This window comes from Xenopus tropicalis, chromosome 2 (assembly GCF_000004195.4).
Source record: "Xenopus tropicalis strain Nigerian chromosome 2, UCB_Xtro_10.0, whole genome shotgun sequence".
In the NCBI taxonomy this organism is placed as follows: Eukaryota; Metazoa; Chordata; class Amphibia; order Anura; family Pipidae; genus Xenopus; species Xenopus tropicalis.
Genome location: NC_030678.2, coordinates 36,102,337 through 36,121,818, shown reverse-complemented (window position 1 = coordinate 36,121,818; position 19,482 = coordinate 36,102,337). Strand labels below are relative to the sequence as shown.

At 41.5% G+C, this 19,482-nt stretch overlaps 1 protein-coding gene across 1 annotated transcript in view; it reads left to right on the top strand.

Annotated features, from left to right (window-relative positions):
* The first annotated feature begins 8,063 nt into the window (after positions 1-8,063).
* The window catches only part of serpinf1 (serpin peptidase inhibitor, clade F (alpha-2 antiplasmin, pigment epithelium derived factor), member 1), a 50,462-nt gene continuing 39,043 nt past the window's right edge, over positions 8,064-19,482 (top strand). The window contains 1 exon segment of the mRNA NM_203755.1: positions 8,064-8,128. The gene's annotated coding sequence lies outside the window, so the exon portion shown is untranslated.

Below are 19,482 nucleotides of genomic sequence, written 5' to 3'. Positions count from 1 at the left end.
GTGTGCCATAGCCCTAAGGCAACACTGAGGTTGGAAGTGGAGCTAGTAATACTTTTATTGAACTTATTGGGAAATCAATACAAAAAGGGAAATTCTTATACCCTCAGCTTGTTCATATTTCCATTAGTAAAAAAAATCTGAATGGGCGGCCCTTTGACCTTATTAGAATAGGAGCAGGGTGATCTCCATGAGTACTGAACACTCTTTAACCACAAGCCACAGTTCATAAATTACACCCTTGAGTTCATCACAATTATGGTTTTAACTTACAACAGTTATTCACATTTTGCAAGAATCAATGCTGGGATTTTTGTTTAAACTCCTGGAAAGACATTTAGTATAATGTAACAGAAAGCCCTCAATTTACTCCTAACCAGTATTTTCTTGTTTAAATTATGGGATTTCATTTCCCTTTAATGTGCAAAATCCACAAGCCAAGATTTCTAGTAAATCAGTTCTGTTTGGCAAAGCTGTGCATGGATACATTTTAGGCTATACCAGTGCACAGTACAAACGAGAGGCACCTATTTCAGTCGTGGCTGTAGCTTGTAGATTCCAAGTTGTTTTGAACTACAATTCCCAAAATGAACAGGCAGACAAAGGCACAGTCTGGATATCCACAAGTTTTCAAAGCTCTTTGAGATGCTTTTATTTCTTGTCTTTAGCCTTGGCATTGTTTGCCACAGTTTCACCGGGATAGTATAGAGTTCTTATATCCCCAAGTTTATGTTCAAGAGTGTGGTGGGAACTTAACAGTAAATACCAATAATTATGAGTGGGTTTCCTGTTATATTTCAATATCCAGGTCCCCACCTTGCATAACTATTGCATAATCCAAAAAAGCCAATTTGCTGTCTTTCAAATCCTACCTTGTGAACATAATATTTTTTGCACAGCCATGTTTTAGATCCTAGGTTCAGCTTTATTCTGCTGCAGAGGGTGAGGTCTTTTTTTATCCATTTTCCATTGGTCATTGTCTCCAGTTTTACCTCATACACTTTAACAGTCCACATGCAAAGGCTTCCCCTAGGTAGACACAATGATACAAACCCTTACTGATGACCTTATTATTTTCTTCTCAAGCTGTTGTAAGTAATCTGAAACCTTTTTCTTGTAGCTGCTCAAAGGATCCCTCTTGAGTTGTTTATATGTATCACATAGTTGGCCACTTTAGAGTGATTTTTTTGGCAAGTGTCACTTGGCAGTGATATCCAAACTTGCGTTGGAAGGGGAAGTTTCAGCAATAGCTTTAGCATTAGTTGGGCCAATGATACTTTCAACCTGATGTTTTTAGCCTAATCAACTGGTATATCATTATTGTATGTATGTATGTATGTATAACTTTATTTATAAAGCGCCACAACGGTATGCAGCGCTGTACAATCTTACAAAATACAAAATTACACACGGGAGGATGTGATATAATAAATACAATAAATATATATACTATGTGTATATATATATATATATATATATATAAAATCACAGGGAATAAGTGCCATGTGGTATGAGACACAGTAAGAAGGTGGTCCCTGCCCGTAGAGCTTACAATCTAAGTGGTTGGGTAACATACAGGCACAAATTGGAAGGTAAGAGTGCACAAGGTATGGCATTTGCCCTTAAGCGCAGGACTGGGCAAAATAATGTTTTAGTGCTCCAGAAGGTAGCATCTGAGTTTTTTCTTGAAGAGAGTGGGTGAGTGTCCCCTACGGAGGGATTCAGTTGATAGAGTTCCAGAGGTAAGGAGCAGCAAGACAGAAAGGTTTAACACGAGAGAGCGCAGTGGGTGTGGATGGTGTAAAGAGATGCAGGGAGACCAGTGGATGGAAGAGTATGTTGCTGTGATGAAATCCACCTCTGGGACATACCATGGTGGCATGGCAAGGAAGAGACCCTTGGCTAAAACTTCCTTCTCTGGCTCAAGTCTGTCAAGTTCTTTACCCACAAATCCTGTTCTGAAATGTTTTGTTCTCATCTTCCCACCTTCCTATTGATTTGTCTGTTCTCTGTGTTTTGCTGGTTTGTGACAGTAAAATTGTGAATTTGTTTGTTTCTCTTTGCCCTTGACATATTGTGCTAGATGTGGCTCTGTGAAATCAGCCACCCTTTGCAAACAGGACAAAGGCAAACTTCTGATTTAGGGCCTCAATGGAGAAGTCTGTCTGTCTTACACATTCATTTAACAGTTTTTTCTGGGAATTAAATTAGCCCTGTGGCCTATTACTAAAGAACCCAGACGTAGGCTGCATGGTGATATCCGCACGACAGGTTAAATCGCTGATGATTTCTGTAATCTAAACCTTGTCTGGCTATCCTCTTGTATCCCTGTTCTAGCTTTAGTGTAATCTCCCTAAAATGAATAGCAATATACCTATGGAGATTTTTATTCAAGTTATGATATGCAGCGCAAGTATGGGACCTGTTATCGAGAATGCTTTTTTCGTTTTTTAGGGGTTTTCAGATAAGGGGTCTTTCTGTAATTTGGATATCCATATTTAAAGTCTAAAATATGGTAACTATGGTAACTCTCTCTTACACTAAGGAGAAATAGCTAAGAATATTTGTTCTCTAAACCTCTCTGAGTCGATCCTTTGGAGGGCCAGTTACCTTATACAACGGGAAATGCCTTACAATGCAACCCCCTCCCAATTCCTCCACATTCCCATAATAGTAGGCCATTAGTAATTAATGGTTTGACTTATCAAAAGGACTGATACCTGTGCACACATACCTCTGTACCAGGCAGTGATTGATAAATAGACCATAAATACATTTTTCCTCAGACATATCAAACCATCACTTTAATTACAATAGAAATTGCTTAAAATGTCTCTAAAAGCCCCATTACCTGAAACGACTTTGCTGTCACAGACATTGTGATACACAATCCCTAGTCAGCCTGCGAGCGAACAGGAGAAATGAACCCACTGCTGTAGGCTGCCAAGCACATAGAACAGAAGAATGGCTCATTTTAATGTATGAATATAATAATCATGAGGCGTAAATGGTTTTAGAACCCAAAACAACAGCTTAAAAACATTCATTGTTAATCATATAGAAATTATAGTCATTTTCTCTTCTGGGGTTGCTGGGTTTTCATTTTCTTTATCCTTTAAAATTACAGTATATATATGTATCTTTTGTGCTAAAAGTTCTGAAAAAGTCAACACAGAATGTACACGAGATGCCTTAACATTTTATAGAGTTTTCAGAAAGTTTAATGCCTTTTGCAAAGATCATAAAACAGATGTTATGTTTTCAAGTGTGGCTTATTGTCAAAATATTAAGTGGAATAACAGACCCAGCATATTGTTTTCCACAAGTGAAGACTAAGTTATCCCAACATCTATACTGGGTTTTGCAGCCTCAGTGAATACAACCCACATTTGTTGTTTCACAAAGAGCATTTTGGGAGATATATAACTTACCTTTAGAGTCTGCCCGGCTACTGTGCCACAATGTATTATATGTATTCTGATCTTAGAAATGTTTGGTTGAGAAGACCCAAGTGGGGAATTATTACTGAAGCAGAAAGAATGATACAGTAAAGAACAACCATATCCACAATAATAACAGAGCTGCCTGCCAGGGGAAGGATTCTGGAGAAGTGTGGGCAATTGTATTGTACTTGGCCCTGCCTTTTGATTGGTTTACTTTCTGATTGGACAAACAGAATATTATTATATAATATTTTATATTTTGGCCTGCAAAGTAGCATTCATTCTGATGGTGTCCCTCATCTAAAGTACAATTCTACTGACCATGGTCCTTAATGCATTTCAGTCAGCACAGATGTCCATTTTCAGTTTTGTGTGCAGTGTTCCCCAAAATCTGTACTTTATCTGTGTTCTATTCCTATACCTCTCATGCTTAGAGTAGAAAACTACCCTAATAAGAACCTGGTGAACATATATTAAATTTCTGTACAAAGTACACCTTTCTTTATGCATATTTACTAGTTATAATTTCTGTGTTTAAATGGTCAGAAGAAAACAAGACGACTTCTATAAAAGTAATTAACTGTGGATCCCACTTATCAATGGTAGTTTAGGTGCTTGATGATTTTGGAGCTATTGGTGTTTTTTCCCAGCATGCCTGACAGCTTTCCTGGCATGCTGAATGGTAGGGAGTAGGTGAATGTGCTAGTGTGGAATCATTGCTCTCTATTGTCATATGTGGCACCATGGGATCTAGGAGTGTCCTACTGGAGTCTTGAAATTCTGGCCTGTATGTGTGTTTACATCCCTAAATCTCCTGAATTTGTGTACCAGGCAGTCTACTTTTTCTGCCAAAACATTTTTTTTTAAAGAGACATACCCTTAACCATCAGGCTAAGGCTAATGTCCTATCAGGCATTTTTCTGGCCAGTGGAAACCCACCAGCAGACAACACACCAATTTGTTCTTACCTGCACTGACATTCATCTATCAGTGTGAACTCTGGAAAGATTGTGGCCCAAAAATGCAGACTAGGTAGATTCTAATCCAGTCAATGCCCACACATACAGGGTGCTTTTAACCCTGATCTTTCCCACCATATGGCATTGGCATAATTAAGGTTATCAAGCAACCCTAAAATACAGAGAGCAATACCTCAAAGGGCCTAATCTTTCAGTACAATTTGGCCACTTATGTAGCCATATTGGGCTTAATGCACCCATTCATTACATGACGATTGATGCATTTGTTGCCCAGTTAGTGTGTATATAGACTGTCTGCTTTGGGTTCCTATATATTACAGAAGGGAAGATTAAAGGGAAAACTGATGACTGTTTCTATGTAAATTGCTCATCCAAAAACTCTGCAGGAAAATTTTTGCTTATACCCTCTTGTAGAGGACAAATGAGCATTCTTTGCAGCTGGAAGAAAGGCATTTTATCTGCACATGCGGAAAGCATATTTTACAGTGAGACTAGTAAGGATGAGGAATGCGCTCCCTGAAGACTTTGTACTGGGCTATTGCCAGATAACAGTAGTCTCAAGAATTGGTTGAATTCCTGCTTAGCAAATCATAAAATACTAAGCTAGCATCTTGAGCTATGGATAACAGTGAATACACTTTATATGCATTGGGAGATAGTTTAGGATCTGCTGATAAATATGTCTTAGATTGGATTTCTTTTATATATCTAGCTATCCTGCACTTACACAAGAACAATATGCAAGGCACATCAATGCATGCAAATTGCCATGTTTCTACCCACAATGCAATGTTTTTTGCAGGAACTTGTTAAGTAGCATGCACTCTAACTTTTGTCAGATTTATCACTGTACACTGTAAATAATGTCTATGCCAATGGCACCCTCTAACTGCTATCCCACAGTCATAGTCCCTTCCCAGAGGCTATTAAATCACTTCTACTATAGGCACCATCTCTCCCTACTATACCTGCTATCCCACAGCCACAGTCCCTTCCCAGAGGCTATTATCCCACTGCTACTATAGGCATCATCTCTCCCTACTATACCTGCTATCCCACAGCCACAGTCCCTTCCCAGAGGCTATTATCCCACTGCTACTATAGGCACCATCTCTCCCTGCTATACCTGCTATCCCACAGCCACAGTCCCTTCCCAGAGGCTATTATCCCACTACTACTATAGGCATCATCTCTCCCTACTATACCTGCTATCCCACAGCCACAGTCCCTTCCCAGAGGCTATTATCCCACTGCTACTATAGGCACCATCTCTCCCTACTATACCTGCTATCCCACAGCCACAGTCCCTTCCCAGAGGCTATTATCCCCCCACTGCTACTATAGGCACCATCTCTCCCTACTATACCTGCTATCCCACAGCCATAGTCCCTTCCCAGAGGCTATTATCCCCCCATTGCTACTATAGGCACCATCTCTCCCTACTATACCTGCTATCCCACAGCCTCAGTCCCTTCCCAGAGGCTATTATCCCCACTGCTACTATAGGCACCATCTCTCCCTACTATACCTACTATCCCACAGACACAGTCCCTTCCCAGAGGCTATTATCCCCCCATTGCTACTATAGGCACCATCTCTCCCTACTATACCTGCTATCCCACAGCCCCAGTCCCTTCCCAGAGGCTATTATCCCCACTGCTACTATAGGCACCATCTCTCCCTACTATACCTGCTATCCCTCAGCCACAGTCCCTTCCCAGAGGCTATTATCCCCCCACTGCTACTATAGGCACCATCTCTCCCTACTATACCTGCTATCCCACAGCCACAGTCCCCTACCCAGAGGCTATTATCCCACTGCTACTATAGGGCACCATCTCTCCCTACTATACCTGCTATCCCACAGCCACAGTCCCTTCCCAGAGGCTATTATCCCCCACTGCTACTATAGGCACCATCTCTCCCTACTATAACCTGCTATCCCACAGCCCCAGTCCCTTCCCAGAGGCTATTATCCCCACTGCTACTATAGGCACCATCTCTCCCTACTATACCTGCTATCCCTCAGCCACAGTCCTTCCCAGAGGCTATTATCCCCCCACTGCTACTATAGGCACCATCTCTCCCTACTATACCTGCTATCCCACAGCCACAGTCCCTACCCAGAGGCTATTATCCCACTGCTACTATAGGCACCATCTCTCCCTACTATACCTGCTATCCCACAGCCACAGTCCCTACCCAGAGGCTATTATCCCACTGCTACTATAGGCACCATCTCTCCCTACTATACCTGCTATCCCACAGCCATAGTCCCTTCCCAGATGCTATTATATCACTTCTACTATAGGCACCATCTCTCCCTACTATACCTGCTATCCCACAGCCATAGTCCCTTCCCAGATGCTATTATATCACTTCTACTATAGGCACCATCTCTCCCTACTATACCTGCTATCCCACAGCCACAGTCCCTTCCCAGAGGCTATTATCCCCACTGCTACTATAGGCACCATCTCTCCCTACTATACCTGCTATCCCACAGCCATAGTCCCTTCCCAGATGCTATTATATCACTTCTACTATAGGCACCATCTCTCCCTACTATACCTGCTATCCCACAGTCACAGTCCCTTCCCAGAGGCTATTATCCCCCCACTGCTACTATAGGCACCATCTCTCCCTACTATACCTGCTATCCCACAGCCACAGTCCCTTCCCAGAGGCTATTATCCCCACTACTACTATAGGCACCATCTCTCCCTACTATACCTGCTATCCCACAGCCACAGTCCCTTCCCAGAGGCTATTATCCCACTACTACTATAGGCACCATCTCTCCCTACTATACCTGCTATCCCACAGTCACAGTCCCTTCCCAGAGGCTATTATCCCCCCACTGCTACTATAGGCACCATCTCTCCCTACTATACCTGCTATCCCACAGCCACAGTCCCTTCCCAGAGGCTATTATCCCCACTGCTACTATAGGCACCATCTCTCCCTACTATACCTGCTATCCCACAGCCACAGTCCCTTCCCAGAGGCTATTATCCCACTGCTACTATAGGCACCATTCTCTCCCTACTATACCTGCTATCCCACAACCACAGTCCCTTCCCAGAGGAAATTATCCCACTGCTACTATACACACTACTAAATGGTTGCATAAAAACTAGGTGTATTGACAGAGTCTCTTACAGTCCAAATAGGGGCTCCCAAAAAGCCAATTATAGCTCTTGTTTGGCTTTTTTCATGCTTGTGCCGCTTCCCAACACTTTTTCCATTTGAATATTGCTCACCAGGGGACCCCTGGCCTGAAGGACTCAAATTGGCAGCTTAAATCTACCTGTTTATGACCAGCATTACAGTCCGGCCACATCACCCTTTCCTCCAGCACTTGAGTGTGTCACAGGGATCACATATTGTGCTGATAGAGCAGCTGTGGCTGAAGGGATTTCACTTGACCCCCCTTCCATAGAGTTACAGAAACATCTGTTTGTCTGTTGAAGAATCCCTTGGAATGTCCCATCTGATCAGTAACATGAACCTTTCCCTCCCATCCCTCCAGCCTGCATCCCAGCTGTGTCTCTCCCACCCAGGGCCGCCCTCGGCTCCACCTCACAACTCACAGATAAAGAGAGGCACAGGGGCTGCCCTGCTCCACATTCCCAGAGTCACCGCCCGGGGGAGGTACCCTGTCCCAGGAGACAGAACCCGTGGGTACCAGCAATTACCCTTGCCAAGGTATGAGCAGAACTTCTTCCTTCATGTCACTTTATATTGCAGCACTGAGAAGATGGGGTGGATGGGGAAGGATAAATGTCTATAAATTCATGTATATAGTAATTAATGCTAAATGAAAGTTGCTTGGAGAATTGGGTGTGAGACATGGTCCTTGTGCATACAGGGTAACAGTCAGGGGGGACAGAGGGGACCATATAGATTCCATAATTTCTCACTCAGAAAAAGTCCTTCGCAAAACTTCCCAGGGAACTGTTTTCTTTAGGAAAAAAAATTACAGAGTTTTCTTATACAGTTTGACTGGGTGAGTGTAAATTACTGAATGGTTCTAAGGCATATAGTGACTAATATGTCTGACTTGCACATATACACATTATTTTAACATTTATTCCTTAATCATGCATCTTCTTCTGGATGTGCCTCAGGTTTCAACAACACTTAAGTCTATATAGTCTGGTCTATAGAGGAAATTAGCCCAGTTCAGGTTTATGTCACATAGTAAGATTAGTACCTGATTCTTGGAGCTGCCTAAAAATTAACTCTTCTGTCTTGGGGGCATAAAGGGTTACTTGCCCAGTACAATAAGCATTATAACCATTATTTTTTAGCTTAAAAGCAGCATCAGCTAATGTAGCACTTTGGCATATTTTTCCCATTGGTTTGGGCTGCTGTACGCTCTCACACAGTCTCACAGGCACGTTATACACAGTGTATCCAACTTCAGTCTTTTAGCTATTGCTGGACTCTAACTGCAGTCTTAGGGGCCTATTTATTATACTGTGTACAATGAAATTTGCAGAAATAATGAAAAAGTTGTGTAAAATAAATTGGAGACGGTCACTGTCCGAACGCCAGATTTTACGTTGTTATTTTACGTAAATTCCGGTGGAGGAATAAATGTGAAACCTGGCGATGCGTGGTGAATTTTGTAGCTGTTTTTTACACAGCATAATACATTTGCCCCTTAGTTATTTATGTATGAAGTGCTATTGTTATTATATATGAAGTGCTGTGTTTGTCATCTGCCAAATTAACATTTTTAATTAAATCAGTGCATGCCGTGCTTTCCTTTCCGACCTGTTTACAGTATGAATCAAGTCCAACCAATCTTTCCAGGGCAAACCAAAGGATTTTAGTGCCAGTTAGCTGCCTGTATGTATGGCCAAACAACTGATTGGGTGGATTAGCCAGAGAAGATGGGGTACCCCTCCATTTGTGTACATACAATGACAGCCAATTATAAAGTGCTCTATGCATGAAATGCGTAAGGCTGTTATGTAATTTGCATTTACTTAAAATAAAGTCTGCAGTTCCTTTTACTCTGCCTGTCCGTGGGTCTGTCAGTGCCTGCTACATAACTGTGAGTACTTACAAAGTGACCTAACTTAACAAATCAGATAGAGACAGAGATGCCACCATACAGATGTTCCAGGAGAAATTCTAAATGAGAACAATGTTCTGTAGATTTCTTTGCTGATCCCTGAAGGACAAATTTGCACCCAAAGATATGCAGTAAAGCTCAGTATACGTCACAGTAACAACTTTTTATTTAATTCTGCACCTCCCAAAAATATATCCTTCTTCACCCATGCTCTTTACATATATAACTGTGGTTAACCCCAACTTGCTGTTGTATCTAACCCTGCTACTGATCCGGTAGTCCAGGCCCCTTGCTTGAACTGGGCCCCGAACAGGGCTAGTGCATACTTGCCCCCCCCTCCCCAGTGGAGCCCTGAAGCAAAATATCATTAATTAAACCCAATAGGATTGCCTCCAATAAGGTCGGGGCACTTCTTTCTGTGCTCCCACACATTTATGTGCTCTTAAAGGTAATGTAATAAACAGTTGATAATAAAGTTGTCAACTATCCCATAGCAACCTTGGTCAAGCATGTTCTTGCTTTTAAACAGGTGCCTAGCAACTGCTGCCTTAGGATTGATTGCTAAGGGTTACTAGACCTAGTGCCCATTTTATGTCTTTAACTACATTACTTCATAAGTGATATTGCTCCATGGAATAGAGCTGCCATGAATTCTCACAAGTAGCTCTTCCATGCAGAGCATCTCTTATCCATGGCTTCCCTTCAATGGGAATCTCACTGCACACATTGTCTGCAGGCCAATACCGCACATTTGCTTGCCAGATGATCTTCTCTCTCTTTCCTCATCCCATTCCAGACATTTAAAAATAAACATGTACAGTAGGTTGAATGTTTCCTATTATTACAAATGTTTTGTGAAAGGACTGCTCTGTGCTGAAACCCTCGCGCCAGGCTTTCTTAGACCTCTGTGATACCGTGTGCAATAGGAACAACAGAAAAGAAACTGCAGCATCCTAATTACTCCAGACACACTGGGGGGCAGCAATTATTTAGCTAAAAGGATACCGTTTATGAGTAATTGTATCAAGTTGCAGTTGATGGATCCACCAAACATGCAACTGACTCTCAGTTTAAAGAGCAACAGCTGTTGATACTTTGATATAAAGGTGGGACCAAGCCATAATGCCAATAACAATTCAATGTAGTGCGCCAGCTGCCAAGTATTTCTGCCATATTCTAGAGGCTTATACTAAATTCCATTCCTAGAGAAGCATCAGAGATTTATTTTCCATAGATTCAGTTTGGTGTTGTTTTTGCTGCTGCTGGAGGAGTTCTAGTTCCAGAACAGGTGCCACAGACAGACACCCATGCTCTAGTTACCATGTTAAAATGCCAAATTCATAGGAGTGAAATCAGTTCACATATAATAAAATGGCACCAATCCATACTACGGGGGAAAGGGGTACATAAGTTTTGCTTTTTCTACCCTGTTGTACCATGGGGCAATTAAGGCAACCAGAAAATCTTTTGACTAGTCCATGGTGCACAAACAAGAGAGCTCCTTTATGAATATTGCCACTAAATTGCCACTCAGTGGGCCCATTTATTGTGGACATTTTGGCCATATCCTGCCATGCCACAGTCATACTCCAGTAGCAGTGGCTTTAGGGCATGTTCTGTTGGGAGTAACAGTAATCTGTGTGAAAACTATGGGGAGTGGAAATCCTGGCAACTACTGCTGGAATATAAATCAGAGGGGCCAAAATAAGTAGATGAAAAAAATGTAAGATGACATCTGAATGGCATAAGTTGCTAATAGAAACCAATCATCAGTCTCCCACAGGTTAGAATATGAAAGAAAAGCCATGATTTTTTTGCTACTGGCCACTGCACTTGTGCCCTTTTGTTTTCCATGGAAGAGTAAGAGATTTTAACCTGTTGTTCTAGATGCTTGATGTACCCAAAGATGGCTGCTCCAAAAATGTGCCATAATCCCAGATACTCCCAATCAGTATGCTTGCAACTGCTAGTAACATAGGGTTTAGGAGCCATGGGGTAAATGTAGTAAATAGCATCAGCTCAAAGGAAATAATAAAAAGGTGTTGTTTATGTTGTCTTTTGCTCATCCTCTCCTATGTCTTCTCCTTCCCTTTCTTCCTCTTTTAATTAGCAGAGTGACAAATTAATCAGTTCACTTATCCTACAAAATACAAATAGAAAAAGTGGAAAATGATAGGAAAATGGTATCCATTAACCCCACTATAAGCTTATTATCTCCCGCAGATCATGCCACTGCGATAGCAGCCCCCCCTGCTATACAGCAGTTACTGTTATCCCATTAGTGCAAATGACTGTGATACTCGCCGGAGGTCAAGAAGTCCAACCATATCACAAATCACTGACCCTACATAATTGTATCTAGCGATTGATAATACAGTTTTATTCACCCCTGTATACACTGATTCTACCTAGATATGTACATATACATGGCTATCAGGACTAGTGAGCGAATCTGTCCTGTTTTGCGTTGCCATAAAATTCGCGAAACAGCAATAAAATTCGCGAAAAGCCGGAAAATGGCAGCTCAATATTTACTGCTATATATATTCTATTTTGGTATGATTCTTTAATATGATATATACTGTTCCTTAACCAATATAATCTGTTGGTTAAGAATGCATTCTGAGGGTATAGTTTTCCTGAAATGTTAATTACCTGGAAAGAAACAATTAGAATCATTGACGCTACTGTAAGTTGATTTGGTACTGTAAATATTATGTAATGGTACCTATGAATTTGGATCTTTTAAAACTTGTTATAATATGAAGCTTTATGTTCCAAATTCAGAAAATAATTAATATTTAAGGGGCCAAAAACTCTACAGAATCCATTGCAAGCCGACGGCAATCGTTTTGTATTTGGGAAGAAACATATCTCATTTGATAATTTGGATACAGTTGCCGGCACTGCCTCAAACCATCTTGTTTACAGCCGAACAAGATTAATTATATTAAAGAATATGGACTCATTAAGGGCTTTGGGGTAAACTCCAAGGTGATTTTTCTTGTTAATTAAGGAACGACTACAGCCTATATATAGGATTTTTATGATTATTATAATAGTGGTGACATGCAGCATAGAGGAGCTGAATATAAATCTCTAAGCCATACATCATGCATATCTGCCCTTAATTTATCTAATTGTGCAAATCCAATGAATTACAGCCAATACAAACAAGATTCTTCTGCCCTGGAAAGATCATAAGAAGCTAGTAGCATAACTATAAAGGACCTTGGGGGGCCTAGACTGTGGCGTCTGCTTCCTCTATAGTTGTAGAAACCATAGTACCCAGCAGCCCACCCCACTTGTGTCCCCTGCTCTTCAGCCGCTCTTCTACCTAAAAGCGGCTGGGCGGCACAAGCTGGTGGGGAGCGGGGATGTAAGCAAGGTGGGCAGATGGTTATGGGGGGTGAGTTGCTTTGCACGCTGGGCTCCTACTCAGTTTTGTTGGTGGGGTGTAGTTACACCACTAAGAAGCCTCATTTATAAAGTGAAAGGTGCAAAGTATAAATAGTAATAAATAGCTTAATAAATGGCAGACAGTAAGGGCAGGGCTGACTGTACATGCCAGTGGCTTATCTTGTCCCCTGTCCCCAAATAAACCGGGCAAAGCAGCAGTGGCATGGTTACATAAATGGCAATATCAGCATTCACTCTCAGTCATAGAGAAGTTAAATAATTGAAGCCCCTGTTTCAGCGCTTTCCTAGGAAAACAAAACAAAAAAAACTAAAGTTTGGCTTCTGTTCTTTGATTGATTTTTTTCATTTGCTATTCATATCTCTGGTTGTTCCTTGGGAACCAGAAATTATGCTCTAAGCTCTAGTGGGCAGAAAATAAATGTGTCTGAGTAATTCCACACACAGCACATAGAATAAAATGGGTATATATTATTCTCGCTATCTTTCTTATAAATTTGTGCTTGCAGCCTTGATAAATGTTACATGGGCTAAAGGAAGATGCCGTATGTGTATCAAGGAACTCAAGTGAGTGCCAGCTGTGATACTTATATACACAAATGCAGATGGCCAATGTTAAAAATGAACCTTTTATGGCCCAACTAGGCCATTGAGGCTTGAAATAAAGCAGTCCCCATTCCTTAGATTTGTATTTAGTGTTTATTCTGGCCATCAGCATCAACTAAAGTGGCACATTCCAACCTATGCCTGATCGAGTCACATTCTGTCAGTCTCTCAGAACCAAAAACCAAGCTGTGGTGAATGTTATTGGTTGCCTGACAAACTAAATGAGCAGTGGCTGCACCATGTTCAGGATCCCAGTTGAATGTACCAGTTGGACACACATACAGGGATCATTAGGCCTGAGGGTGACTACACTGGAATCATAGGCTGGTGTTTCAAACCATTTGCAAATGCACCTATTTGCCAGTTCCACACCATGCATTTGCCTGTATTTTATGGGGTTTTCCCCAATATATAATATATATATAATATATGGTCATGGAACTCCTTGGAGACTTCTAATATCCTTACAATTTACAATATATAAATGGAATTTAGTGTTTTTCCCCCACAATGTAGTGTTTTTGTCCCAGAATTTGGGCATCATTGCAGTCGGAAAGGGGCTATGCTCTTGACACAATTGCACTGCACTTACCATAATTGCTTCTGATCCACCCAAGCTGCATGTGTGCTTCATCACAAATTAGGCGCAGTTGTGCAGAATATAACTGCTCTGTTATGGCTCCTGCTTCAAACCAGGCCCAGACTGGCAATCTATAGTTTCTGGCAAATGCCAGAGGGGCTGCTGTAAGATGCCATAGACAGTCACTATTTTAGGCTTGTGGGGGCCTCTGTGCAGTGCAAGGCCTAACTGGCCCCACCTCCATGCACAGAAATGAGCATTCGCATGGCTGAGGGGGGGGGGGGCAAGGGAGTGGAGTAGGCAGACTGAAGAGGTGTGTGCCTAGTGCCCCCCCAGCGGTGCGTCCTAGGCACGTGTCTCTTCTGCCTACCCCTAGTTCTGGCCCTTCCTCTGTGCACTTGAAATGCCAGGGTCTATTTTGAATCCCAGTCCAGGCCTCCTAGTATCTCCATGCTATTGTTAAAGCCCAGAGACCAGGCTGTTTCCCCTCAGACACACTGAGGATGTGACTTCTGGCTGCCTGCATTATGTCTGCATAAGAGTAGCATGTAATTAAATGCAAAGCTATCTAGCCACCAGCAGTGCTGATCTGTGCCTGACAAGTCTTTCATTATCACGGAAATATTTTCAGCTCTCCAACGAGTTTTTGTGGCATCAGCAAAATGATTTCCCTGAACTCGCATTTCTTCAAGGGTCGGACTTAAAAAACACTGTCATATTCCAAGAAAACCATGGCAGGCATTTTTTCCTGTGTGGTTTGGCCAACTCCTGTGTATCGTATTTATTGCAAAGAATTCACGAAAAAAGGGAAAACTCAGGAGAGTTCCAGTAAGTTTAGAGCTGGCGTTTTACTAGCAGATTCCATTTGTTTGTTGCAGCCCAAGTGAGTGTCGTTGGGAGCGGCCCCCTCGCTATAGCTCTGTTTTCTGTTATTTCTGTTAATAACTTATGTGTGTTACATGTTATTGATAAATCTGAAGTCTGTCCAGATCCATTGCTAGTAAGTCCCTGTGTTGGCTAGCTAGCAGTAGTATGACCCTCATTTTGTTTCATCTGACTTCCCGCTCTGAGGAGGCACCTTCATTGCCGAGCAATGAAAAAATAATAGTTTTGGGTTCACAGGAACTGTGTGGTGCTCTGGGTCAGAACAGATGGGGCAATGTCACTTGCAGGAAATTGCAGATGTAACAACAGGTTGTATTATCAGCTGAAAATGTGAATAAACGTTTTTTTAACAGCAGTGGTTTAGGCCAATACAAAGGTATTTTCAGGTGCTTTGTTGCTGCCAGGGCATTCAATTCCTTATGGGCAACAAAGGGTCCCATCTGCTTTTACCCTAAAGTAGATATTGTTGGGGGAGAGGGGGCATTTTATTGTACATTTTATTCCACCACCTAGCAGTTTAAAGGAAAAGGCCAGTTCATTGGCACCTGCCAGAGGTACTTGTATGGGTGCTCCAAGCCACCACCTTAACTCTATTTTTCATGGATTTTCCACTGTAAAGCTCAAGGCCTAGGATACTATCTGGTCTAGGATACTATCTGGCCTAGGATACTATCTGGTCTAGGATACTATCTGGCCTAGGATACTATCTGGTCTAGGATACTATCTGGCCTAGGATACTATCTGATCTAGGATACTATCTGGCTTAGGATACTATCTGGCCTAGGATACTATCTGATCTAGGATACTATCTGGTCTAGGATACTATCTGGCCTAGGATACTATCTGGTCTAGGATACTATCTGCAGGGTGTTTGTATGTTCTCCCCGTGTCTGCGTGGGTTTCCTCTGGGTACTCTGGTTTCCTCCCACACTCCAAAAACATATAGGCAGGATAACTGGCTCCTCATACAACTAGCCATAGTGTGTGATAGGGACCTTATATTGGAAGCTCTACTGGGGCAGAGACTGATGGGAATGATAAAATGTCTGCTGTGGATTATGTTGGCTCTGTAGAAATAAAGAATAATAATATTACTATAGTGTGTGCAAATGAGGAGATTGGGTACTAGGTTAGCACATTTGCGGGGGGTGTGCCTACTAACTTAGCACCCCACCCCAGCAGTAAACTGGCTTAAAGGAGAAGGAAAAGTAACTACTAAGTAAGCTTTATCAGAAAGGTCTATGCAAATAAAGCCATAAGCACTCACAGAAAAGCTGCATTGAGTCCTATCAAAAGAAACACAGGATTTCTTGTCTCCTTTTTTGTACACATGTTTTTTGGTATCAGACTTCCTCTTTCAGAAAAATCCTTCATTCCCAGGGCAGAGTCTGCACAGTTCTCTCCTCTCTCCTATTCCCCCTCCCATAGGAATTCATAAGAATGCATTCCCCCTTCCCATCAAAATGTGTGATCTGGGCTACCAACAGCTAGAGCTGCAACACAGAAGCTACAGAGACCAAGCTAAAAAGGCAGCTGCTATCTTAAACAAATAGAGGGAGTTTCTAGGGCTCTTTACACATGTATAGTTAAGCTTTCTGCTTAATAAATATAGTATTCTAGGTGGCACTAATGTGGCTAATCTATTGGCAGTAAAATGCCAAAAGTACTTTCCTTCTTCTTTAAGTAATACTTTAACTTTGCCACCTCTGCAAGCCTGCCTGGCAACTCTCATCTACACTGGTACAGTTTGATACATTAGTCACACACATTTGTCAGCAGCAGCTTCAGCCCCTACTGAGCATGCTAACTAAGAACTAGCAACTAATGTGCCCACCAAACTGTAACTGCTGCTCTGTAACCAATTTTAGTAAAGTGTAAGAGACATTACAGCAAGTAATGTATCGTATTCTATCATAATGTATCATAATGTAACATAACATATGGTAACAGAGTCAGCAATAGGGCTTGCTGGGCTGCTAATTCATTTGTAAAATGGTATAAACGATAGAAGGCAGAAAAAAAGCAATTATTGCAGCATACTAGTTGAAATCATTATTCTTTGGGAGGGCTAACTGCCCCTTAATCTAAGTAGAATTTCACAAGAGAGAAGTTGTTCTGTATCATGTCCAGCAGAGAGAAATTACTGTAAACTGCCACCACTTGTCATTGTGGGCAGCTGGAATCACTACAAGTGTGGCACACAAGAAAAATAATGTACCCCAGTTGAAAAATATTAGTATTTCCAAAGCAACGTCTAATATGCTACTATTTTAAAATAGGGGGTGCATTATCCCATTCTCTCCATTGCTGCATTTCCAGAAACAGGCTCTGTATTGTATCTTTATCCACAGAAATATTTCATGATTTATATCACCAGAAACCTGTTGATAAAGGGGACATAAGTACAAAAACAAAATGAATGCAAATGAGCTCAGAATGCTCTTTTGAGCACATTTGCAATCTATATTACTTTTTGATTTCTGTGATTGTAGCAGTTTTAGATATCAGGCTTTTTATCCTAGTAGTTCGTATTCAGAGCTGCTGTGCTGGCCCAGCTGTGGGGTAACTCGCTATGCAGTAGATGTCCCCAATCGCAGTTATCTATGTGTCTGCTATAGAATTTAAAGCTGTGCTAACAGATGGAGAAGGAAGCTCAGTGCAGCTACATGGAGCTGCTGATGGCAGCAAATCTTCTTGTTTCCATCTACCTACAAGATGCAGGAGGAGGGAAGCAGACCTTACGCCATGTGTGACTGTGGCCTTATTCACTGGTTTTTGTGCACATTTGCTTCTTATGAATATACTTCATGAGGTTTGGGCCAGGGGCATTACATGACCAACCCTTTGGAACCCCTTAGCTTGTGTATCAAACTAGGAAGTACCAATGGGAGCAAGGTACTGGGGAACTCTGTAGATACCCCACCTCAGTCCTGCTCCCTAAAAAAATGTATAAAGTTTATTTACTCCATATATAAAAATAGAGAAGGAAGCCTTACGCGTTTTGTACCAACAGGGTACTTAATCATAGGCTTTACAACATACACAGTATTTAAAACCAAGGTAACCAATAGGGATTATCCAAAAATTGGCCAATCACAATCATTATATAGTTAAGTGACAAACTGTGAATGGTTAAAAAAGAGAAATTTATATATGTATACTGAAGTATATCTCTTATATGAGAATGTATCCACCAACTAGGCACAATTTTATAAAGTGTACACTTATACATAACAAGTTACATTGTAACCGTACCATACAGTTGTCTGTTTTAGTTTATTTTTTTTTCTTAAAGCATGGGTAATGTCTCCCCCACCAGGATCAGGAATTATTCTATCAATTCCTATTACCTTCAGATAGGACAGTGACCTATTAGAACAAAAATGTTTCGCTATAGTGGTGTTGCATTTTTCATTTGTAATGATTAAAATATGTTCTCGGATTCTTTCAGTTTTCTACTCGTTTGGCCAATATATTGTTTATTGCATTTAGTGCACGTGAGTAGATAAATCACATATTTAGTATTACAATTGATGTAATGTTTAATCTGATAAGTATTCATTGTAATGGATGAACTGAAAGACTGGGTTTTAACAACAGAGTTGCAAGTGATGTCTGGAACCACATTTGTACATACCTTTTGTGGATAACCATGTATCTGTTGGTTTGTTTTGTTGGATCAGACTGGGGGATAATTTGTTGCTTAGGGTCAGTTTCAGTTTTCCTAGTTACAAATCTGTACCCTTATGCATGGCCCGCTGGCCCAGTCCAACCCTGTCGATACCTAAGGCAGGCATTAAAGAAGAATTAAAGACATAGATATAAGGGTGTATCCCTGGAGAGGCCTCCCACTAGTGTCCCCCCCCCCCCCCAAACACTGCCCCATTGTGGTTACCTGTAAAGAAAAAGCAGAGCAGCACAGAGGGGTTGGGGAATACCATCTTGTGTTGCTTAATCTTCTCCTGAAGCTGATCCAGACTTGGCTTCTACTGAGCATGCTCTGTATCTGTAATGACTTGCATAAGAAGATCAGGTGGCACAAGATGCTGCTCTTCTTTTCTTCTTATCAGGTAACAATAGTGGGGCAGGAATGGTTGGGTATTGGGGAGGAAGAGAGACTTCTCCAGTTTATTTATGGCATTCCTTGTCTTATAAGTACAGGCCTCCCTTGCTTTTGTTTGCATCAAAATTTAATGTGCAGATCACAAATCTGCACAATCTGCGTCCAGTTTTGCCCCCCTTAGAACTTTTGCACTTGTGTCCATGGAATTGTTATATGCGCTTTGCAGAACTTGTGTTTTCAATTTTGTTAGCTTTAATTTTGTTCGTTATACTGGACTGTTGGTCTTAGAAATGGGGCAGTGCTTGGGCAACACAAACATCAAGACCAGATGTTCATCAGATGTGGTATATGAATGCATTTAGTCTCCCCTTTCCACTCTCCGTATCCTCTTTTATGTGAAGCCCAGACAAATACTATGTATCCAA